This window comes from Musca autumnalis, unplaced genomic scaffold (genome assembly GCF_047663935.1).
Source record: "Musca autumnalis isolate F117 unplaced genomic scaffold, ASM4766393v1 scaffold_1, whole genome shotgun sequence".
Classification (NCBI taxonomy): Eukaryota; Metazoa; Arthropoda; class Insecta; order Diptera; family Muscidae; genus Musca; species Musca autumnalis.
The window spans coordinates 113,599,578-113,625,147 of NW_027411644.1; the positions used below are offsets into that span (position 1 = coordinate 113,599,578).

Here is a 25,570-nt window from a genome sequence, read left to right on the forward strand (position 1 = left end):
ATTGCAAAAAAATTCGCTCATCAAGCATAACTCTAAACGAGAAAATTAATAAAAAAATCATTAATAATTATCTTCGCCTTAACAGGCAAAATTTCAAAACACAAAAATATTTTTTAATGAAATTTGTTTCGTTCATTTTTCGAAGTGATGCATGATACTAACATGAATTTTAGTTTTAGACAAAGAGTACCAAATGAAGAAAAATTTTACATAAAATTTCACAACAAACCTGAGAACAAACAGAAATGTTCCAAATCAACTGTTTCTATGAGTCTCTGTCTCTGAGTTTAACGGAGAATATTTTTGTTTTTGACGTCATCCATCTAGAATGATGTTTTGTGGGACTACTAGGCATAAACATAGATAAAGTACAACATTAACCCTAAAACGTGTTTGTGATCTGGAACTCCTTTCCTTTAGAGTGCAGCTGGCGGAAAATTTGTCATTTTCACCACAGGTGGTCCTTATTCCAACGGTGTATAAAGTTTGTCCCGGAAATGTATACTCCCCGAGATATAAAATAAGCAATTTAAAAAATTTTACGTAACATTTTTTTAAATTAGTATTGTTTTTGTTGTTTTTTTGGAATTCTCTTTACGGTAAGTGAATTATTTCGCATTCTTTTATGTTTTGTTATTTTCAACTTAACAGTACGACCCAATGTTAATACGATGTTACTTTTTATTCAAAGTTGTTTCCAATTGCAAATGGAATACATGTTGGAAATTTACCGTTATTTTCAACATGAGGTTAAATTTCAATTTCAAACTCATTTGAACGAAAATGGTTAACCAATTAAGTTATTTAAGTGACCTATTTTACGGGTGCCGGGATGGGTCCCTAACATTCACTGTTATAGAAAAACTTCAGGAATGGGGGCTTATCCCCAAAGAAGGTATTTCAAAATGCAACAAAGGCCATGCATTAAAATTATGCCCTTACTCATATTGTGATGGATGGATATGGAGGTAAGTGCAATTATTAATTTAATTTTCTTATTTTAACCTTTTTTCTTTTTAGATGCTGTAAAACATGTGACTTCCGGCAATGTGACCTCAGACGTTCATTACACAGAGGAACATTCTTTCACATTTACCCATCTACAAAATACTTGTTTTCGCATTAATGTGGACAAAGCGAAGCGGAAACTTAAACGATATCATGGAGGAAATTTCAATCGGATTTCGGGCTGGAGTGGACTGGAACAACTTCTGCAGAGAATTTTGTGTCTATAGTTCACTCCAGACCTAAATTAAAATCGGTGAACCCGGAAAAATCGTAGAAATCGACGAGAACAAATTGAGGGGCAGTGGGTGTTTGGAGGCGTAGATCGGGAAACAAATACAAGTTTTATGTTTCCCGTAGAAGACCGATCCAGAGAGACCCGGATCAACGGATCAACAATTATTTCCGACTATTGGAAAGTAAGTATAACAGAATATATTACAAAGTACAATAGATAATATATATTGTTAATTTTTTAGGGAGGGATACACCCATTACAAGGTGAACAACTCGGAAAATTTCGTGGATCCACAATCTGGTTTCCATACCAATACGAAGAGGGGTTATGGCGCCATCTAAAAAGATTAATTCCCGAATATAACTGTCGGAAAAAAATTTTCAACGATTATATTAAAAAATTTATCTTTTTTAAATGGTGCCATGCCAATAAGAAGTATCCATTCATGGAGTTCCTCAAATTCGAGGGTCAGTTGTATGATCCAACAAAATCATAAACTGATGCCGAACTTTAGGAACCCAGAATGGATTCAGAGTGGATCCACATCCGGAGAATCGGACAATAGTGAAGTGAACACAGATGTCGAGAGTGGAGAAAATAGTGAAGAAAACAGTGGAACTAGCAGTGTAGAGAGTGAGAATTAAAATGAGCCTCGGTCCAAGCAATTCAATATGTCTAACACATGATATATATACATATAATATAAACATCTACATATGTATATGTATATTTTAGTATATATCGTTCCTTTTTAATTTAATTAGTTAACATTTGTATATTGTCATCGTTTATATAGCTAACATATTATAAAATAATAATTGAACACTACAAGAATAAAAAAATATAAAAAATTATCTTCTATGGGCATGTGAAATTCCGCAAATGGAAAAAACTTTCTTTGGCCGGGGATTTATGGCTTTGTCCTATGGAGAGGTACAAATTTCGGGAAATGGAACAGAATTTCTTTCAAATTGTAAACTTTTCTCTTTAAAACTTTCCTCTATAGACAGGTGCAAATTATGGAAAATAGAACAACATTTCTTTCAAAATAAAAAAATATTTTTTTTTTTTTAAAAATTTTAAAATATTAATTCATAATTTTTTAACAAATTTTCATTACTATTGTTTCTTCTGTAATAGTGAATTTAATAAGCTTTACCATGACACCCATATTTTGGATTCATAAATAACAAAAATATAACCAATAAACAATAATTAAAAAAATTAAGTTTCAGTGTTTTATTTATAAATGCTCTTAAAACTAGAAAATAATTTGTCGCTAAGCCTCAATAAGTATATTCTTTCTCATGATGAAATCTCTCAAATAAAACGCTTGCCGTTTATAATTTATAATTTAAATAGAGAAAACTTTATCATTTGAAAGAAATTCTGTTCCATTTCCCGAAATTTCACCTGTCCATAGGAGGAAGTCTTAAATCACCGGCTGAAGGCCGGCTACTTAGAGAAAAAGTGGGGTCTCTCTGGATCGGTCTTCTACGGGAAACATAAAACTTTTATTTGTTTCCCGTTCTACGCCTCCAAACACCCACTGCCCCTCAACCGGATGTCCGCGATGGTATTTTCTTTTCCCAACTTTGATCTCGATTTCTACGATTTTTCCGGGGTCACCGATTTTAATTTGGGTCTGGAGTGAACTAAGGACACAAACTTCTCTGCAGAAGTTGTTCCAGTCCACTTCAGACCGAAATCTAATTGAAATCTCCTCCATGATATTGTTTAAGTTTCCGCTTCGCTTTGTCGAAAACAAGTATTTTGTAAATGGGTAAATGTGACTTATCAAAGAATGTTCCTCTGCCTAAGGAACGCCTGAAGTTACATTTGCCTGAAGTCACATGTTTTACTGCATCTAAAAAGAAAAAAGGTTAAATTAGAAAAATTAAATTAATAATTGCACTTACCTCCATATCCATCCACCACAATATGAGTAAGGGCATAATTTTAATGCATGGCCTTTCTTGCATTTTGAAATACCTTCTTTGGGGATAAGCCCCCATTCCTGAAGTTTTTCTATAACAGTGAATGTTAGGGACCCATCCCGGCCCCCAGTAAAATAGGTCACTTAAATAACTTAATTGGTTAATCATTTTCGTTCAAATGTGTTTGAAATTGAAATTTAACCTCATGTTGAAAATAACGGTAAATTTCCAACATGTATTCCATTTGCAATTGGAAACGAATTTGAATAAAAAGGAACATCGTATTAACATAGGGTCGTACTGTTAAGTTGAAAATAACAAAACATAAAAGAATGCGAAATAATTCACTTACCGTAAAGAGAATTCCAATAACAACAAAAACAATCCTAATTTAAAAAAAAATATTACGTAAAATTTTTAAATTGCTTATTTTAATTGAGTGGTTTAAATGCTTTCCTCTTCCTCTTAAGCTTAACCAGGAAATCCATATTGTATACTTAAATGGTAGGTTAAAGTAAAATGTTCTCCCAAACCTTCAGGACCCATACTTCAAGTTGTGTAGAATTTTTGAAAATAATGATGAAAATATTTACAGTAGACTCTATATATTTTTAAGCCACACAAAAATATTCCTTGATATATTAATATTATGAACTCAAATTTACGAAAAACGTTCTGTAGACTTCACGGGCCTATTTCTCGGGATGTATAGACTTCCTCCATATATATTGTATACTGGTGTATGTAGGGGGACAAGACTTACCTGAAGTAACAAAAACATAAGTTCTAGTTGGGGTTTTTGCGAAACTTTCAAGGCCTATATCTCTGAAACACTGAAACTTAATTTTTTTAAATTATTTTTTATTTTTTAATTTTTAGTAAATAATTTTTTTTGAGCACAGAGAATAAAATTATAGTCAATTTAGGCCGAAAATGTAGATAAAAACTTTAAAATGCCTGAAATCGTGTGGCACTGTTATATAATGGCTATACCAAAACCAGGAAGTTTTTTGGTGGGGAAGTTTCTGTACCATTCAGAAATCCAAATGCCAAGTTAAAGACAATTCTGCAAAAAAATTAAGATAAAATCCTTAAAACACTTGAAATCTGGCGATACCGCTATATGGGGCCTATTCCAAATCCTGGGCCTATGTCAACAATTTTTAGTGGAGAAGTTTATGTACCACTGGGGAATCCAAATGCCAAGAGACAGCCAATTCTGCCTAAAAATGAAGATAAAATCCTGAAAACTATTGAAATCGGGTTGTACCGCTACATGGGGGCTATACCAAAACCTGTACCTATGTCCATCATTTTTAGTGAGGAAGTTTCTGTACCAATGGCTGGTCCCACTGCCAAGTTACAGCCAATTCGGGCTAAAAATGAAGATAAAATCCACATAATACTTGAAATCGGGTGGTACCGCTATATGGGGGCTATACCAAACCTATGTATGTCCATAATTTTTAGTGAGGAAGTTTCTGTACCAATGGGGGTCCCACTGCCACGTTACAGCCAATTCTGGCAAAAAATGAAGATAAAATCCTCATAATACTTGAAATCGGGTGGTACCGCTATATGGGGGCTGTACCAAAACTTGGACCTATGTTCACAATTTTTGGTGGGGAAATGTCTGTATCATTGGGAATCCCAAATGCCAAATGACAGGTAATTCGGGCTAAAATGAAGATAAAAACACCTGAAATCGGGTGGTACCGCTATATGGGGGCTATAGGAAAAAATGGGCCCATATTCATGTATTGTCATCCAAATCTGAAAAGTGTTTAAAGTTTCAGTTCGATTGGTCAACTGCAACTGCGTTAAAAATGATTTACCAGATTTGAACTAAACGGACACCAAAGCAAGTTAAATAAAACACTGTAATAAATATATCGGACATTCAGACACTTTTACCTCGGGGAGTATGGACTTCCCCATATATATTGTATATTGGTGTGTTCGGAGGGTCAAAACATAACTGTAAGAAAAACATTTTGTCAGGATTTAAGTTTAGTAAATGCGTTTAACTTAAGGTTGGTTTTTTTGCGAAACTTTCGAGGCCAATATCTCGGGAAGTATACATTTCCGGAACCAAATTTATACACTGTTGGAATCAGGAGCAAAAGGACTACCTGTGGTGTGCCAAATTTCTCCTTCAGGAGCACTCTAAAGGAAAGATAAGCCTTTGATCTTTATAGCTTCTGGGCTTTCAGGTAAGATAAAGAGTTCAGATATATTCTGGGGCCTATAATGAAATTTTATGGCAAACATTTTTGTAGAATATTCGTATCCGATTCGATCAAATTTTAAAGATAATTTAAAACGTTTTTGGAAAAATGGACCAAATGACCATAACAGGGCAACTGAAAAACCAGTCAGCCATCAACATGGTTTCAGGAAATTTCACAACACCACTACCGCCCCAATGACATCGTGACGAGTATAGCGAACGGCTTAAACCAGACAAGGCCAGCCGCTCTGGACCTGTCCAACACTTTAAACACGATTGACCATTCAGTCCTACACGATTATGTCTACAATTCTATACCAAATAACATCACAAGGTGGCTAACTAAATCAATGGTAGGCAGGCGTATGTAGAATTTAGAGGGAATATATCGAAGTCACGCAAGATAGAAATGGGTGTTCCGCAAGGATGTCTTTCAAACTTGCTGTTTAATTTTTACTTGCAAAGCTTCCTGCACCACCAGATGATTTATCCACGTCCGCCCATCTGTCTGTCTAGCTGAAGCACACTCGAACGGTGTAAACAATTAGGTCTAAACTTTTTACAGTGTAATATGTATTTCATCCAAACTTAGTCCACCTCAGTCCATGTTTTGCTTTAGCTTCCGTATAACGGTAAGTTTGGATTTTACGCTTTGTGAAAGTTTTGCAACATTTCAATCCGAATTAGCCGTCATTTTACATTTCTGGTTCCCTATGAACCAAAAGTAACCTTACCAAAAATGACAGGCATAGACAATGTTATGGTTTGGCCACAATTGATTTTACTATTTTAAGGGTTTATTCAATCAAATCCGAAATCTTCTTTCAAAATATTATGGTTATTTGTTTATGTTTTAGTATAATCGCATATATAAGCGTATATAGCGGTTTTAGTTATTAGACGAGTTTAGGCACATTTAGATGAAAAACACCTGCTGCGAACTTTGAAATAAGCTTAAGGTAAGGCCACATTAGGCAAATATTTACTATTTTGCAGTGTGCGCTTACTGGGAGCTAGTTAGCGTAAATAATGCATTGAAATTTAAATTTAGAGCAAATATTTGCCTAATGTGACCTTACCTTTAGTGCAAGGAATATCCACAGGACGATTCGAAATTCGTTCATGGATTCTAATAACCCAGACGCCAACAGGATATTCGGCAGTGACTAAAAACTTTTATGTGTCGCACTATGTTCACAACGTCGTTCGACCTCAGCGCTCAGGAGTTTCCATATCATTAAGCTCAAAATTAAATCTGCCAGATATCTTTGCTATGTGAGAAATTTGCCAATGTCCTTCAGTAGTTTTTGTTTTACCAAAAATCTCAAATTTAACCTCAGTGTATCGTCAGCATCATTCTCCCAACATGTGCCACTGGGTAATACTTCTAAAGTCATTCTAATCCATCAGATATACCATACAAAAACCTTTACCCTCTTTGTCTCCTACATTGTGCAAAAAATATTTTGCCACATGTGTTACTTTTTGTATAAAAAAATTCCACACGTTTTAAGATATTTTCCACTTTTCATGATTAGTAAGCAAAAAAGTTCTTCAATGAAAAATGAAGCAAATTAAATTCCAATGGTGTTAGCTTGTGGTGCCAGATGACCATGACTGTTCAGAAAAAAGAAAAAGAAAAAACTCTTCTGCAAATGAAAGAAAAACCCCAAATCACACCAAATCGTTTTACAATTAAATGATAATATTCATTGGAGATGATAGCCACTTTTTCCCTGAGAAAGATTTGGTGTGAAAAATATCTAAAAGATGGTAATTACACGATTATTCTCAAGTTGGCCACCAGCAGCAAGCACATAGCTGGCGATGACATAATTTATTACATTTAATAGATTCGTGTTGTCCTTCTAATATTTTATGGTACTTAGATTTAAAGTGTCGTTATGCCGTTCATGGCCGGAACAGTGGAACAGGATAAGTGATGTGTCATAAAATTAAGACAAATTTTGAAATTCTTTTGGACTCAATGTTGGGCGTCATTTTGGTTATGAGAGTATATCTTGACTTCAGAACAGTGTTGCCGAGAGATTTTGATCGGAAATCGTCAAATCGTCAACAAAATTTGGAAAATCGTAAAAAATCGTCAACATGGTCGAAAACTAGGTTTGGTTTCCGTTAAATTCGATTTTTACGCTGATAGTTTTGTCAATGAGACTGACAACATAAGATATACAACCCACAACAGTAAATCTAACCCAAACTCGCTTAAATACCGTTATAAAAACAGCTTTCACGATAGTGATGCAGCAAGGTAAATCTGGGTATACATTGCCAGTTTTGAATGACAGCATAGCTTAAATATCGCTACCTTGACAATGTGACCGTCTATGTCTGTCGGAACACGTACATTTTTGTTGTTGGACAGTTGTAAATCGATAAAAACCTCTCATTCATAACTGACTGCCCGCTTAAAGGGGGCATAAGTAGGAAGTTAAGAAAGCTGGACTCATATTTTTCACAACGAGATAGACATAATTTTTATTTTATCTCGAAAAGTGTTCATCCTAAACGAAAATGTTCGGCTGATGTAATTCGAAGGTGAGGCAAAAACTTTCAAAATACCTAAATATAGTCAATCCGTCTGGAAATTGCTTTAAAACATTAAAAAAGTTCATAAAATAGAACATTGTTCTCTTTAAAGTAATTCGTGAAATGTTGGTCAAATATAGTTATTGTCTTTTATTTCATGTAATTTTGGCTTACGTGAAAAATCGTCATTTTATACCGTAAAATCGTCATTTTACATTTTTGGTCCAAAAAAATCGTCAAAATGACGATAAATCGTCAAATTCGCCAACACTGCTTGGGAAACGCAGTTTGATACAGTGGTAAGAAATAAAACGTTTTGATTTTTATACACCTACAAGGTAACGACACATTTGTCGGCCAAAGCTAAACCCCATAGCAAAATCTTAGCCACGTTTTTTTATGTTTTTGGTTTGGGAAATCGTCTATATAATTTTCGAAACGAAGTTCAGGTCAGCATTAAAAAATTTTGTCCTATATCATTGAGGTAAAGACAGAATCATGCAAAACTCATTACTGTGAGATAAGTCTCCTTTTCTCCTATGGGAAATAGATGTTTGTTTTCCCTTATCTTTGACCATAATTCAGTCAATTATAAAATGACAACCGGTTCAGTATGACCTAGTTCATGGAAGGAATAGTGGAATAGGATGAATGATGATATACATACATATGTTACAACACACATCCCTAAAAGAACGAGGGAGACTTCTCACATATCGAAGAGTGTACTGCGATTCATATTAGCTCAATGATACAGGGCCTACTTTTTATCTCCGAGTCCGAACGACGTGTCTTCCGACTGAAAAGTATGATGTTTTTGCCCGGCCTGCAAATCGAACCTGGGCATACAGAGTGCAACGCGGACGTGCTTACCATTGCACCACGGTGGCACCCGGATGAATGATGAAGTTGATATGAAATCTCGGGACTGCCGGTTCTATGCACCGGATTGACTCGGAGGAATCTTCGACCAGGGGACGTCACCTCAACAATTATGTGTTTGTGTTCGTGTATTTTTTCACCATCGGAGCGGCAATTTGTCACGGAATGCCTTCTCCGAGCTCTTCTGGTCCGTGCCGGGATAGAAATGAACCCCGGGCCAGTATGGATCTGTTCCGTTTGCCAGATCCGCATCCACCACATGTCAACAATGGTGAGATGTAATGGATGTATGGAATGGGTGCATTTTCGTGGGTGCTCTGGCCTTAGTAGCACCCGGGATTACAGCGACAGGTATGTTGCTGCTTGCTGCGTCAGCACATCACCCAGTGCGTCTTCTACGTCTTCTCTGATGCATCATTCCTGCAATTCAGTTGCAACGGTCTCCGCAATAAGGTCAGTGAAATTTTGGACTTTATGAGTCGGATAAACATCATGGTCGCCGCGATCCAGGAAACAAAGCTCACCGCCACCTGTAGCTTACGTTGTGATGGTTACAACGTTTTGCGGAAGGATCGCACAAGAAGCGGAGGAGGAGGACTTGCCTTCCTAATACACCAGTCTGTCCAGTACAGACCTATCTCGCTTGAGCTTGGCTCTAGTGACCCATACATGGAGTGTATGGGGGTAGCAGTAAAATGTGGTACTGCCGAGGTAGAACTGCTTAATGTGTACATACCGCCGATGAATAGCTGTGCCCGGCCTTATATGCCCAATATTAGTTTGCTTTTAGAGGGCGATAACCGTCTGGTGCTAAGGGACTTCAATGTTCATCATGAGCTTTGGCACTCCGTCCTAGGTAATGACCAGAGGGGTACAGCGCTGGCAGAGCAAATCGATAGCTCCACGTTTTGCGCGGTGAATGAAGACGCTTCTACGAGGATTAGAGAAAACTGCCACAGCTCGCCAGATATCACCTTTGTGGCATCAGGTCTGATAAATGACGTATCCTGGCAATCATTTCCCTTAGTTCGGACCACCTCCCTATCATCGTCTCCGTAAACAGAACACCCGACTTCATAACCTCTGAACGCCGTACTTTCCTGAACCATGGGAAAGCTGATTGGCAAGGTTTCAGAGAATATACCAATCACCGCTTCAGACAATTGCCCTCTCCCTCAGATCCTCGGGTAGCTGAGAGAACTTTCACTAAAGCAGACGCTCGCTACATACCTGCTGGTCGAATACCCGAAATAAGACCAAATTTCCCAGCAGAGGAAATGAACGTGATGAGCTTCGTCGTACGAACCTCGAAGACCCAAGAGTTAGAGAACTTAGTCTTGAAGTCAACAGGCTAGTGGGCGAACATAAGCGGAAAAAGTGGTTAGACCATCTGAAGCAATGCAACATTGGTGCAGGAATAAATAAATTGTGGGCAACGGTTAAATCACTATCGAGTCCGAAAAAGAAGGATGACAGAACGGCTGTTACTTTCAACGGCGTGACGGTAACTGACCCAAAGAGGTTCGCGTGTTATTTTAACCGGCAGTTCATAGAGAAGTGTGCTACGCCGTATAAGAAGAGCTCTTCCAGCCGAGGAGGTACCACCACAATTTACGATGAGCGATGTTGCAGATGGCATCCGAAACGCTAAATCATCCAAAGCGTTGGGCCCGCACCGAATATCAATGGTAATGCTTAAGCACTGGATGAACCTGGAGTTGAGTATTTAACAAGTGTTGTCAACCTACTGTTAGCCACCCATGTTGTACCGGCTGCCTGGAAAGTTGGCAAGATGGTCCCGCTACTGAGGCCTGGCAAGGATGCCAGCAGAGGTGAATCGTACAGGCCGATTTCACTCCTGTCGCCAGTAGCAAAGATCCTAGAGGGGCTACTCCTCCCCACGATGAGAAGGTGTTTTCCAGTTGCCCAACATCAACATGGATTTCGGAAAATGCATAGTACTACAACAGCATTAGACGCCATATCCACACATGTCAGTAGAGGACTGAACCGAACAGTCATGGTGGCTCTTGACCTATCGAAGGCCTACGATACCGTCAACCATGCCAAGCTGTTCGAGGATATAGAGAAAACTAATCTCCAGCCATGTTTGAAACGTTGGGTAATCAACTATATGTGTGGACGCCAGTCGTTTGTAGAATTCAGAAACAAGAAGTCCAAAACCCGTAGAGTGAAACAGGGAGTTCCCCAAGGAGGGGTGATGTCTCCGGAACTGTTTAACCTCTACCTTTCTGAAATTCCACACCCTCCACAGAATGCCGCCCTGAGGACTGCAACAGGGTGCCTCCTCATGACGCCAGTGGACCATCTTCATGAGGAGGCGAAGGTTTTACCGGTGCGTCAGCACAATAAGATGTTGTCGATGCAGTACCTGCTTGGGTGTTACCGCAGAGAGCATCCCTGTCACGATTTAATGGACAGGCTCCCCCCACCCAGGCACGTCAGGAGAGACCTTCATGATCTAGAGAGAGAGGTCCAAAGGTATAAAAGAGAACCGCTAGATCAACGAGCTTATCAGACAGGATTGAATCGCATTCACACCAACATGGTTGCGCAGTACGAAGCTACAGTGTGAATGCCGTACTTGGAAACCATCCCCCATCCATCGCAGCAGAAGAACGCCAGCTGCCAAGGCAAACACGAGTGGTTTTAGCTCAGTTAAGATGCGGACGATGCAGCCGCCTCAATTCGTATTGGGCCAGAATTGACGCCACGATACCCAACATATGCCCGGCATGTGGATTGGGACCACACGATACTCTGCATTTATTCAACTGCCCAGCTAACCCCACTCACCTGTCTCCTCATTCTTTATGGACGCAACCAGTCCAGGTTGCAGAATTCTTGAGTCTGGATACAGAGGAACTTGATAACTGAAATAATACACGAACGAACATACATATATGCGTTGCTACAACAACAACATGAAGTTGATATAAAAATATGAAATTTGTTTAAACTTAACGTTTCATTTTAGTTAAAGGAATACTTTGTCTCCGGAATAGAGGAACAGGATACAAGGGCTATTAGAGAAGTTTCTGACTTAATAATGAAAAAGGAATATTTATCATCAAAAATAGTTTAACTGTTTTCTAAAGTATTCTCCAGCATGACTTATAATATATTACAAGCGCTCAAACCGATTGTCGAAGCACTTTTTCCAAATCGATTTAAACACTTCCTAAACATGGGTTTTGAACGCTTCAACAGCATCTTCTGGCGACGAAAATCATTGACCACGCCTTTTTTCCTAATGGGCGGGAATCAGATGAAGTCATTGGGTTCCAAGTCAGGGCTGCACTTATAAATTCCACGTTTTGTCCGGTCAAAAAGGCGCTGGTTTGAATCGATGTGTGAGAGCTCACATGTCAGGTCGTCTTTTCTTGTTCGTTTTTTCGAATTTTTCTGGAGACTTTAGGCAAACAAATTTTAGAGTACCACTCGGAATTGAACGTCCTACGTCGCTCAAGCCGTTGTTCACTTCGATGACCCTCATGACCGATTCCTCCTTTGTTTCGGGCTCATATCCATAGATCCATGATGCGTCACATGTGACGATCTTACAAACGTCTTTTGAATCTCCGCGATCGTATTTTCTCATGATTTCCTTGCACTAATCGACAAGAACCTTTTTTGAACGGTTATCCAATTGTGCGGAATCCAATGAAAACAAACCTTTTTACGGACAGGTAGATATGCAAATCGAATTTATGCTGGTGGATGGTATGCCCAGGGGTATCTCTATCTCACGGTATGACTCATGGCGATCTTGCATTATTAGTGTACGGCATCAATGTTTTCTGGCATTATGACCTATTTGAGCAGGCATCGGCCACTATTGAATTCATTACACCAGTTTTCCACAGGATGGTGCCTCATCGCCATACAAAGATTTATGTTCATCGAAGCACTCTTGTCGTGATAACCCACGTCGAAAATTGTGGAAAAGTATCGGATGAAAATGTTCACAAGAAAATTGAATTTTTTATGGCAAATTGATTTTTTCATGTCGCTGAAACATCGCAGCCCATGGTCGTACGTCATACCGTACTGAGTATGTTTACGCTAAAACATGTCAAACCTTCAAATGGAAATGTCAAATGGCGCTTGGCAACACGTGGTAATGCCTAGGTCAGAGACATTTCTACTAGCCTCGTAAATGCAGTGTTGTTAAGTTGATAAAAATTGTGGAATCCGTTTGAGTTCAGCGTTGGGCGCCAATGTTGCCACTCAGCTCAGACTCAAGGTTTAAAAATTAAGTATTTATTGGTGCTCGAGAAATTTCTCTTTCTCCGTTGGGGATAAAGTTGTGTCGTATCCTGTCCTCGGCGCTTTTTCAGCCAAGTACAAAATAATATCCGGTTCATTATGACCAAATTTATAAACATACCACCTAATTCTTTTAGTTGGCGACAATTATCTAGGGAATCAAACCAATTATTTCTCCTCCACATCTCTTTAAACTATTCTACTTTGTTTTTATTCAATCCACAGTATCATGACACTGTCCTTACCTCCGACAAACAACGACCCACTTAAAGTCATTAAAGTGAGAAATGTAATTGGATTAGAAGAAGATGAAGATATTAAAGAACTCTATTAGCAGAGATCCTTGGGAAAAATACAATTAAAATGACTGCGACAAAAAACCAAAACCAAGCACTCAAAACCAAGACATCCCCACCACAAGCAAGGCTACGCTGAACAAAATGTCCAAAACAGATTTTTTCCGTTCGTTGCTGCAGTAAACAGCATCATATTATGAAGGGATTTAGATGGAAAACATCTTCGTTCAGATGGATGCAATGCAATAGTCGATGCGAACAACCAAACCAACCGACGAACCAGTGAAGTTCATTCAACAGGAGAGCATTTTCAAAGAACCACTTTAGTACAGAGGAAGTGTAATGTGTAGGTGTGTGGGTCTAGGTGCTAACTTGCGCTACACCTCTATAATACTATTGCACAGGAAACGACGTTCCCCTTTCAAGTGTATTTTTCTTTCCTCTCAATCAACCATAAATTATTCTAATTTAAATTGAAATTCTACCAGACATCATTATTGGGGTATCGATACTAACTTTGATTTGATTTCGTTCGTTCGTTGTGGAGGTAGGGAGAATGCAGCATCAGCTCATTCTCAATTTTAATCTAATTAAATGTTATTTTTTTCATCTTATTTACATATCAATTGCTACTTTATATTTATTCAATTATTTGAATAAAAAAATAAACTAAATTAAGTATTCAAAAGTATCACAGCACATTTGATAACGTATGTGACAATTTCATAGAAAGGGTTATTGAGAATGGAGTAATTTATCTTACAGATGAAAATGAAATTATTTTCTACGTACAACCAAAAAAGTCCAAGAGGAGACAGTTCGATTTTATTTTTTGTTCGATATTATGGGACACCATATAGTAAGGCTGCTACGCCAAAAAAGTGGCCATTTTTTGTAAAAGCGCCATATTTAGATACATTCCAATTAATGGCAACTTCATTGTTTTAGAAACCCTTTTCAATAGATTTTTCTATATTAAGGCATTTTGTCTTCTGGGAGTTACCCATTGGGTCCAAACTTTGCACGTTGTGCAGCTTTAAACATGGACTATATAGGTCCATTCCTTCGTGTATCTTCAACATTTTTGGCACAAGTGCAGTTTTGGATCGGCATGAAATTTTTTTAAGCAGTTGTTGCTAGCAATTTAATGGCATGTTCGAGGATCGCTTGCAAATTTTTACCGAAAGTACTTCTTGAGTTCCTGTTTACAGCGATACAATATTTGTCATGGCAAGTCCACGTTTCCTGACATAACGGTTCATGTTCACGTAGCAAACAGACTCATTATACCCTCAGCACTTATGGTAACGAGGGCATATACACTTTCATAAAAAAAAATTTTTCGAACAACTTGTGCGCACGATAACTCTGGTCCATACTTGACACATCGTGAAATTTCTTCCAATATGGACTCTATTGGTCCAGTCCTTCGGATACCTCTCACATAAAATTTCGGATAAGAATCGCTTTGATTTTTGTTGTAACAACTTGTATTCACTGCCCCAATTACGATGGTACAATTTTTTCGGGGCAAGTCCATACTTCCTGATAAAATAGCCCGAAAGTTGTAAAAAAATCCCCATGGCACCATGTGTAGTGGCTGCAGTGCATTATAACTCTCGAGTTGATCGACCGTTATGTTCCAAAATTTGGGGTTCGTAATATTTTCTCCAAACTTAGTTTAAGTTCGAAGAAGGACAATATAGGTCCACAACTTCCGGCACCTTCCCGCCAAAACATAAAAAATGCCTCTGAAATGGTATACACTACATCTTTCGAACGGAGCAACTGATTTGGTACAAACTTTGGATCTCCTAATATTTTGTCCAAATATAGTATATCTTCAAAAATAGTCCATATCGGTCTCCTCCTTAGGGTACCTCCTCCACAAAAGTCTAGAGTCTTTTCGAAGATAGTTTTGAAATTTATACCGATAATACTCGTTGTGGTCCTGTTTACAGTGATGTTATGTTTTTCGGGGACAAGTCCATGTTTTATGACATAGTGTTCCAAAAGCTCTAAGTTATACGCTGTCCACCTGAATTGACTAGTCGCGCGTAATATATCGAAGAGAAATGATCCACTTCCATAATGGACTATGTCGATCAATTCCTTCAAGTACCTCATCCCCAACACTTTTGAGCATTAATCCTATCCTATGAAGGGCCACAAGATATTGAAACCCTCCTTAATCCTTGGCGAAATGGATTTTGGTTTTGTAGCCGGTAGATGAAAGTGTCAATTTACATAGGCTGAGGGTATATCTCTGTCGGCAAAGCCGACTGATACTTTTTACTGAATGTCTTGGTGAGGATCTCGCGGGAGGGAAATATTTCGAAATCCCAGGAATATATTTCTGTCGGCAGCATATCCAGCTTTTCTTCCGCAGAATTTCCCATAAGAGTCATTTCACCAGTCGTGCGTACTTACAAATTTCAAATAGCCCTGCGACAACATTTTGAACAAATTTATCTCTCTAAGTAGTTTGGAAAATTCAAAAACTTCAGACCCATCTCTCTTTGAACAGCCCTTTAACTACACTTAAGCAAAAAATGTTGAAACTTTGCGAAAGATGTACCCAAAGGAGTTGTCCGATATATACCTCATTGGAACTTCATGTACATTTCGAAGAAATATTTACAATCGAACTCATCATTGTATTCAGAACCGCAAGAACTACCAATAGTATTCTCGAGCCGAAATCGATTGCTCTTTTTATTTAATCTTCCCATTTAAGAGGATATGCTTTCCAGAATCTCTGATAAGGTGACATCAATGTTGTTATCACTTAAATTATAAAATTGTCATTGGAGATGACTATGAATAATCCTAGGCATTAAAGTAGTGATGTATAATTTTTATATTTTTACTTAGGATATATAACTATTAAAATAGATTTTGTATTATGACTAAGCTGTTTTTAAATAGTATTTCAAATTAAATTAAAATAAAGCAAAACTTATGTACTTATACATAAACCTCAAAAATTCATTCAAAATGTAGACAATGATAAATGACAATTTAATATTCGTAAATGACAATTTAATGCCAGAAATGCAAAAAAAATCAGCAAAAAACGAAAAGTAACTACAAACATTGTAATTGAAAGTCAATAACGAAAAAGGATGTGTGAGGTAAACAACTACCTTATCTTTTCTAATACTCTTTATTGGTTTTTTTTCTACAACTGAAATCAACAGAAAAAGAATGTCCTTGTAAAGTTTTCAAATCAAACTTAAATCCCCATCAAGAGAGATATCTTAAACAGACATCAATCTTCATTGCTCCTTAGACAATGTCAATACAATGACATTGAAATATATCTGTCGCTCGAAGCTTTATTTCAAATCAATTCATTTACTTTACGTTTTCTCTTTACTCTTGCTGTCAGTTATGTTGACAATCTCCTTTTATTAAACATTTTTTGCTGCATGTATGGGGGACGAAGTGTTTACACAATATTTTTATTTTAATCAATTTCACTTAAGATGCCGCTAACTAAGCATGGAAATGAAGAGTACTAACTAAATTAAATAAAGAGTTTTAAGGGGTTACCTCTACTTATCACTTTCAAAAAATCGAAAAAAATGTAAAGGATTATTTTGAAGTACAGGCAGTATAGAGCATGCCGCAAACAATTTCAAGGCGATCGGAGCAAAATTGGCTGAGATATGACCGTTCAAATTGAAAAACTCGTTGTGTTTTGTGTGCAGATGCACAACTTAAAACGCGTTTTTCTCGAAATGACATTTTTGAAGCCGAAAACGAATGGATCAATCTTTATATAATTTGGCGAGCTTATTAAATGCATAAAAATCTTGTCATTAAGCGAGACATATTTTTTTTAATTTTTTTGGCCCAATTTTTGGACAAAGAACGGTCATTTTTTTTCTTTAAAATCTAAATTTTGAATTTGGCAATTTTAGTGACATTTTTTTTAAATATTGTTTGGAAGTACCGAAAGTTGTTTCCCATAAGTTCGAGAGTTATAGTGCTCTCCAGCGACTACATATCGCTCATTTACTCAAAGAGTTACACGTCTCAAAAAATCGAGTTTCGAGAAAAACGCGTTTAAGTTGGCGATTGAAATTTGACTTCCCAACTCAAAAAGATTATTTATTACACAAAAACTAAAATAACTACTTGGACCGTATTTGTAAACAGCAAGCCATATATCAGTGCTAAATTTCTGTGCATTATCAAGCATGAGTTGAAGTGTTTTAGGGCTTTATAAACTCAAAAAACTATTGAGTTGAATTCTGCGAAACTCGTAGTAAATGAGCTGTAACTCGTCGAGTTTTAGAGTTATCAGCATGAAAATTTGACACAAGATAAAGTAGAAGTCGTAGAAAAAAAATTTTGTCATCTAGTTTTGTCCATGTGAAGGTTCAAACCTGATAATTGTTGGAAATATGCATTTTTGTCTTTATTTTACTAAAATTAATAACTTTTATTATGTTCCAATATTTTCATATTTAAAGTAATTTATCGTTCTAAAATAATCTTTTTCAGTTGCTTTGGATGTAATAAACGTGAATTTACTTTCGTTTAGCAGTAAATAGTGATCATATGGTGTTTACAGGTACCCAAGTCTGTAGTAATTAGTATATCGATTTTGTGAACCAAATTTGAAAATTAGTGGAGTGGGAAAAATTTTATACAAGTGTATATCGATATTATTTGCTATTTGAGTTGTGAAAAGTGAGTACTTCAAATGTATAAAGAAAAATTATCATTAGTGAAGACTAGAGTTCGATGTATTCAATAAGCTCACAAAAAAGATGAAGACTGAACACCAAATTTCAGACATTTTGGGTGGATATTTAGGGCACAACCTTCAAAATACCGAAAATCGGTAGATACGGTTCCATGGGGGCTACATGAAGCAAGGATCTACACTGACAGATTTCAGGTGGTGAGTTATATAACGCCCACAAAGACTAAATATCAATTTTCTGCCATTTCGGTATGATAATGAGGCTAAAACCTTCAAAGTACCGAAATCGGGAGGTATCGTCCTTTGGGGGCTATATGAAGGCGTGGACATGCGAAGAATAAATACCAAATTTCTGCAATTTCCGTGTGATAATGCGGCTAAAATCTTCAAAATACCGAAAATCGGGAGGTACCGTTATATGGGGGCTATAACAAAACGTGGACTTAGACCCACAATTCTCTGTTGGAATGTTTCATACCTCTGCTGAAGACTAAACACCAAATTTCAATCATTTCGGTTAGATATTGTGACTAAAACTTTCAAAATACCGAAAATCGGGAGGTTCAATGTTTTTGTCCTCGAGATTGTAAGTCAACAATAAGTACGTGTACCAAAATTGATGCACCTACGATAACTCCTTCTATTTTTGGCCACAGTTAATATGAACTCGCGACATAGTGGGCCGCAGTATGAATCTGCCCAACTTAGACGAGCAAGCAACATATCACGAATAACAACCCCATATCATATCATGTAAACATCCACATGTTAATCAGAATTCAAACACCAAAAGGTTTGTGGGTCCTTTAGTTGACTCTGCGGCTGCGACTCGAGCCTTAGGTAAAAGCACTCGTTATAGTTTTTAGTATAAAATTTTAACCTTTTTAGGGGTAAGTATCATAAATTGTTGACCATAAATATACCTCTGTCAGATCTAATCAGCACAGTCTACACGAATAAAATCCATAATTAACTTTCGAGCCATTATCTACGGAGTTATGTAGAATTAAAAACATGCATTTAACAGCATTTTTTGCGGAAGGTGCATAAGTAGTGACCTATAATATTGACACATATCGAATCACCAATCTCGGGAAGTATTGGCTTCCTGTAAAAAACACTTATACTTATATGGTCATACGAGATGTGGCCTTAAAACTGAACTATAGAAGGCTTCCAAAGATCTCCTGTTGTCAAATTTTTCTTTTACCGACAGAGGACCTAAAGAGGTCTATATTGTCTACAGGAGAGCTCTTCTGTTATCGATAGAAGACCTCAAGAGGTATTTTGTTATTTGTACAAGACGTAAAAAGGTATTCTGGTGTCTATAGAAGGCCTTCTATTGTCCATAGAAGATTTTAACAAGTTGTCTGTTGTCGATAGAAGACCTAAAGATGTGTATTGTTATCTATAGAAGACCTCAAGAGGTCTTGTAGTCTATGAGAGTCATCATGAGGTCTTTTGTTGTTCACATAAGACTTCAAGAGGTCTTGTGTTGTCTATGCAAGGCCTCAAGAAGTATTCTGCCTGTTATCGTTGGAAGACCTCAAGAGGTCTTCTGATAAATATAGAAGACCTAAAAAAACTTTTGGTGTCTATAAAAGACCATATGAGGACTTCTGTTATTTGAAGAAGAACTCCAAAAGTCTTACATTGCTATAACTGAAGACATATGGTAGAAAACCTCAGGAGAATTTCTGTTTTAGATAGAGGACCTCAAGAGGTCTTCTGTAGTTTATATGAGAGGTCTTCATTAGTCTATAGATGGCCACCGGTTGTCTTCTGTTGTCTATAGAAGGCCTCAAAAGGTCTTCTTTTTAATCGACAGAGATCTAAAGCGGTCCTTTCTGTTTATAGGAGACCTCAAAAGTTCTTTTCATATCTATGGAAGTCCTCAAGAGATCGGTAGAAGACATCAAAAGATCTTATGTTGTATGGGGAAGATCTCAAGAGGTCTTCTGTTGTCTGTAAATGCACTAAAAAGGTCTTTTGGAGTTTATAGAAGTCCTCATGAGATCTTCTAAAGTCTATGGAAGGCCTCAGGAGTTCTTCTGTTGCCCATAGACCTTCGAAGGTCGTATGTTATCGATAGAAGACCTAAAAAGGGTTTTTGTTGTCTAAAGCAGACCTCTTGTAGTCTATAGAAGACTTCAAGAGGTCTTCTGTTATCTCTGGAAGAGATCTAAAGAGGTCATTTCTGTTTATAGGAGACCTCAAAAGTTCTTTTCATATCTATGGAAGTCCTCAAGAGATCGGTAGAAGACATCAAAAGATCTTATGTTGTATGGGGAAGATCTCAAGAGGTCTTCTGTTGTCTGTAAATGCACTAAAAAGGTCTTTTGGAGTTTATAGAAGTCCTCATGAGATCTTCTAAAGTCTATGGAAGGCCTCAGGAGTTCTTCTGTTGCCCATAGACCTTCGAAGGTCGTATGTTATCGATAGAAGACCTTAAAAGGTTTTTTGTTGTCTAAAGCAGACCTCTTGTAGTCTATAGAAGACTTCAAGAGGTCTTCTTTTATCTCTGGAAGAGCTCAAGAAGTCTTCGGTGATCGTTGGAAGACCTCACAAGGTCTTTTGTGTCTCTATAAAACTTAAAAATGCATCTTGGCTCATAGAAGACCTCATTAAATCTTCGGTTATTTTTAGAAAAACTCAAGAGGTCTTTTGTTGTCTGTAGTGGTAAACGCAAGGTAGAAGAATTTATTGATGATTTGATATCTATAGAAGAAGGTTCACAAAAGTGTTTAAGAAGACTATGGGCCATTATTATATGTGTTCTTTTACTATTGGGTGGATAATTTTAACGTTAAAAGTTAATGCCAGGAAGGTCCTCCATGAAATTTAATGATTACTTTTAACTTTAAGTTAACCGGAACGCTATAAATCTGTTCGGTAAATCCAAACTATAACAAAAGAAGACTTATAATAATGGGGGTATGAAACATTTTCCTAACAGGGGAAAGAGCCTGCGCCGGTTCCCTCCATGCCACCCTACGTTCCTAGGAGCAAATATCATATTGTTGCAGCAAAGGTTCCCAATCAGAGGCCTCCACTGAAGAACTAATGCTACGACCAAGAGTGTCGTGCTGCTGCCGAAGAGAAGAATACGGCATATAGGGCTACCCTACAATCAGCAGTAATATGTAGCACACGTTAAAAGTATCGGGCTGAAAAGAAGAGAAGGTAAATGCCTTTAACGCAGGAAAAATATAAATAAATGGAAAAACGGGAGTGTGAAGAAATCGAAATGTAAAGGAATCGGAATAAAGTCCTGAAGTGACACTAAAAAGTGAAATATCAAACTGAGGGCTTTGGCGCATACATACCTTACGGCAGAGACGAACAATGTAATCTGGTAATAGAAAGCGTGCTCAGGACATGGGAAAAACACTTCCCCAAGCTGCTGGTATCGAGTAGTAACTATGACGACGTCACAGCAACAATCCCAGAAGATGGTATAGAATACTTTCCGCCCAGCCCTGTTAAGGTAAATACATCAGTAAGCCGGTTTAAGAAAAGTGCGGAAGCAGGAGTCGAAGGGCTGTCAGCCGAACTGTTCATGACCGGAGGCAGGGACGTAGCCAGGATTTCATTTCGGGGTGGGGGTGGTGGTGGGCATCTGACCAAAATTGTTAAAGTTCATGTTAGCGAAAATTTCTTATTTAGCAAAGACGTAAACCTTATTTTAGACTTTTAATTAAAATGACGTAAGACTTCTATGCCAATGTCCCTTGTTTCTTTTATCAATATATCAGAGTTAATATATGTTCAAAACAATGGATATATTAATAATAGCATAGGGCGTATCATTTATCAAATAACTCACAACTACAGTGAATGTTATGTAATTCAGTGATATCACTTCGGTAAGACCAAAAAAAGAGTATACAATCGGAAAACATTAGGAATATCTTAACATTTAATTTTGTTGTTTACATGGAATGTTGAGGACCTTTCCTCTGTTTCCTACTTCACAAAAGTTCAAAATCACGGCTTCAATTTTCCACTCCAATTATATTAAGCAATTTATGGAAGGAAAATGGGATTAGTAGAGAATTGATTTATGCAGAGGGAACGTTCGGATATTATAGAGTTATCCAGTAGTAGTTTTTATATTTACAGGTATGTTTAGGAGTTATATAAATAAAAGAAAAAACACCGAGGCACGTGTCTTCTTTTTTGTCTTTTATCACGCTGCCGTGTCACAATATGGTCAATTTCGGAAATCCAATCGTTGTTATTGTCATAATGAAACCAATTGTAGTTATTTCCCTAAGAATATTTTGGTGTCCAATCGTAGATCTTAACGCAAAAAAAAAAATTCTGAAGGCTGATAGTGGTTTTCTTGATAGAGAACTAATGCTGAGCAATAGTGAGTCTATCCATGATGAAATTCTAGTACCCAATCGCGGAACAATCGTCGGACTTCTCTTATAGAAATTCTGGTTTCCTATCGTGGATCTTCTCATAAGTTGATCAGGAACTAGGAAAACTCTGGCATCCAGTCTTGAATTCTTTTAAAATGAAATTCTAATCCGTAAACACAATTTTTCCCAATATACATTTTTTATACTCTTTGCCTATAGTCAAAATGTGCCTCATCGAAATAATGGTTTTAAGGGCAAAGAGTATTTGGAAGAAATGTGTTTCAGAAAATTTGGAGTCCACTTTGCTATGTTCGTCCATCTGGGTGGCTGCCTAGAGAACACGATAATTCTCGAACAGATCAACCGATTCGGTCCAAAATTTGGCCTTCGTGATATTTTGTCCAAATTTTGATCAACTTCGAATATGGACAATATCGATCCACTCTTTCGATATCCTTACACAGAGTATTTCTAAAATTTTCAGAGAAGTGCAGTTTAAGGCCTTTCTGGATAATTAGTAAATATGGCTTCACTTCCTTTATGCTAATAATTTAGCATAAATTAATAAACAAAAAGACCTCTCGGGAAACGCTTTGCTTTTTTTGCAACAAGCGTTCACAGGGGACCCGGTACCCAGTACAAGTCTTCTCAGGGGCAAGTCCATACTTCCAGAGAAAATGGCCCGAAAGCTGTAAAGAATACCTACGGCCATCATGTGCGCACGACAACTTTCGAACCGGATACTGCGTTGGTCCAAACTTTGTTAATCGCGATATTTCTGCGAGCCTTATATAAAGTTCGAAGATGGTGATTTTCGGTCTACTCCTTCTGGTATTTTCCTTCAAAATTCAAGAATTTTAGCTAAACCGGTATGTGCGATTTTTCTTGAATGGAGCAACAGATTTGGACCAAACTTTGGATTTAGTAACATTTTGTCCAAACTTAGTTTAAGCTCGCAAATGAACCACATTGGTGAAGAACTGAAATGACTGGTGGGCGCAATATCTTTTAAAAGGAATGACCCCCAAAATAATATCTACTTCCAAAATAAACAATGTTGGTCCAGTCCATTTCTTCAGGTACCTTCTCTGCAACACTTGTGATGAATGATAAAATCCATATTTTGTTGGCAAGTTCATACGTCCGCAAATGGCTACACCATTCTGAAAATCTCCTAAAACATAGCTTTGGGTTAAGGGATTTTGTGTAGCCGTTGTTCGATCTGTCCATAGATAAAAGTTTCAGTTCACACAGGCTCAGGGTATATTCCTGTCCGCAAAGCCGGCTGATACTTGTTGAGATTTTGACGAAGAAGAATCTGTTTCCGACCAGTTTTTATTTTTTGATTTAGTTTGTCGTCACAAAGTCCATTGTCGAAGAAGGAAAAAGGAACATTTCTAGAAATGTGTATCCATTGAAAGTACTTCCCAAAATACAATTCAATGAGTAATCGACAGAAAAATCCCTGAAGATGAAATATTGGAAATAATATGCAATAAATAAAATATAAACTTTAACCTCAATAATCTTGATTTTACTATCATTCGAAGGGTCGAACAAAACATAAAAATACGAAAGAAAAATTCTTTTTTTGTTTTGTACAATAGGCATTTACTAATTTGTAACAAGAGACCAGATTCAACTAATCTCAACGGGCGATACTGCGGTGGAACAGAATTATATCATAAAAAATGGTTGATATAGTTTTTTTTTTGTTTGCAAATTTCAAACATAATAAAGAATTTGTAATTGTTATGATGTTCAAAATAGTTCATTACAAAAACGTGTTAGAAACTATATACAAAAATTTAAAACCACAAAATTAAGCAACGATTTTATCTTTTATTGTTGAATTGCTCTTACCAAAAATTTCAAAAACAAAAGCGCAAGAATGTTTTTTCTAGATGTTGTTTATAAGCCAAAGTATTGTAAGTAACACTTGCAGTCAGCCTAAAATTACTATTAAACGCTTAAACAACGCCTTAAAACTTAACAACAACTATGCGGAAAATTGTTCAAAAAGCCTAACGTGTTCATTAGTCTTTATACTTTCAAATATGTTGGACAATAAGTATACCAATGTAGTTAAATAATTCTCTGTAATACTTCTTCCAAATACTTTACATATTTCTTGAAAAATTTAAAGCATTTTAAAATTTTATTCAAAAATTAAAAAATGTGTAGCATAAGCTAATATCCTATGGGATCGAAAATCATTTCGGGCCCGCCCCCCCCCTGTCTACGTCGGTGACCGGAGGCGACAAGCAGATAAGATGTATGCAGAAGTATTATCGTGCTACCCAGGTTCTGGCAGGAGGAATCCATGTCCGGCAATTGTAATCATAAAATTATAAAATGCTATCCTAAGATATAAGCCCAAGGAGAAAGACATAATCGGTCCATATCTATGCAACTTTATACCTGGTAAGTCAACCACTGGCCAGATCTTCGTCTTCCAAATCCAGAGATACAGATCAACATATACCCTTCGTTTGTTGACTATAAGCCTGTGTTATGGCTTTCGAAGTGCTCCTAACAGTTCTATTCTTAGCTAGGTATGTGGGGGAAATGTTCGCTGGCAGAGGTTAAGTCGGTCACTCCTTTCGATCGTTCTTATCAAATTCCAGGATTTTTATAGCTGTTGGGCCATTTTCTCAGAAAGTATTTACTTGCGCACGAAAGAACTTGTATCATTGTAATGAGAACCGCAAGGTTCAAAATTTAATTAATCTACCTGGTGGAGAGAATCGATATTATGTATGTCCGAACGTGAAATATTAAGATGTTCAAAGTTCGGAGCAAATCCTTGTTCAATGTTCAATGTTCTGTCATCCAGTCGATCTTTTAAGTAAGTCTTTAAAAAAATTAAAAACAAGTAAAAAAGTATCAGTTGGCTTTGCCGACAGAGCTATACCCTAAGTCTATGTGAATAGAAACTTTCATCTATGTACACAACGAATGAATGTGGGATCTTTTCAGAAATTTGTAGCCCTTTTTGGACATTTGAACTTACCGACAAAAATGTGTTTTTGGATTAAAGATCAAAAGTGATGCGCAG

The 25,570-nt window shown here is 37.1% G+C and overlaps 1 protein-coding gene across 4 annotated transcripts in view; it reads right to left on the minus strand.

Annotated features, from left to right (window-relative positions):
• The window catches only part of Sulf1 (Extracellular sulfatase Sulf1), a 426,412-nt gene that overhangs the window by 216,742 nt on the left and 184,100 nt on the right, over positions 1–25,570 (minus strand). The window lies entirely within an intron of this gene.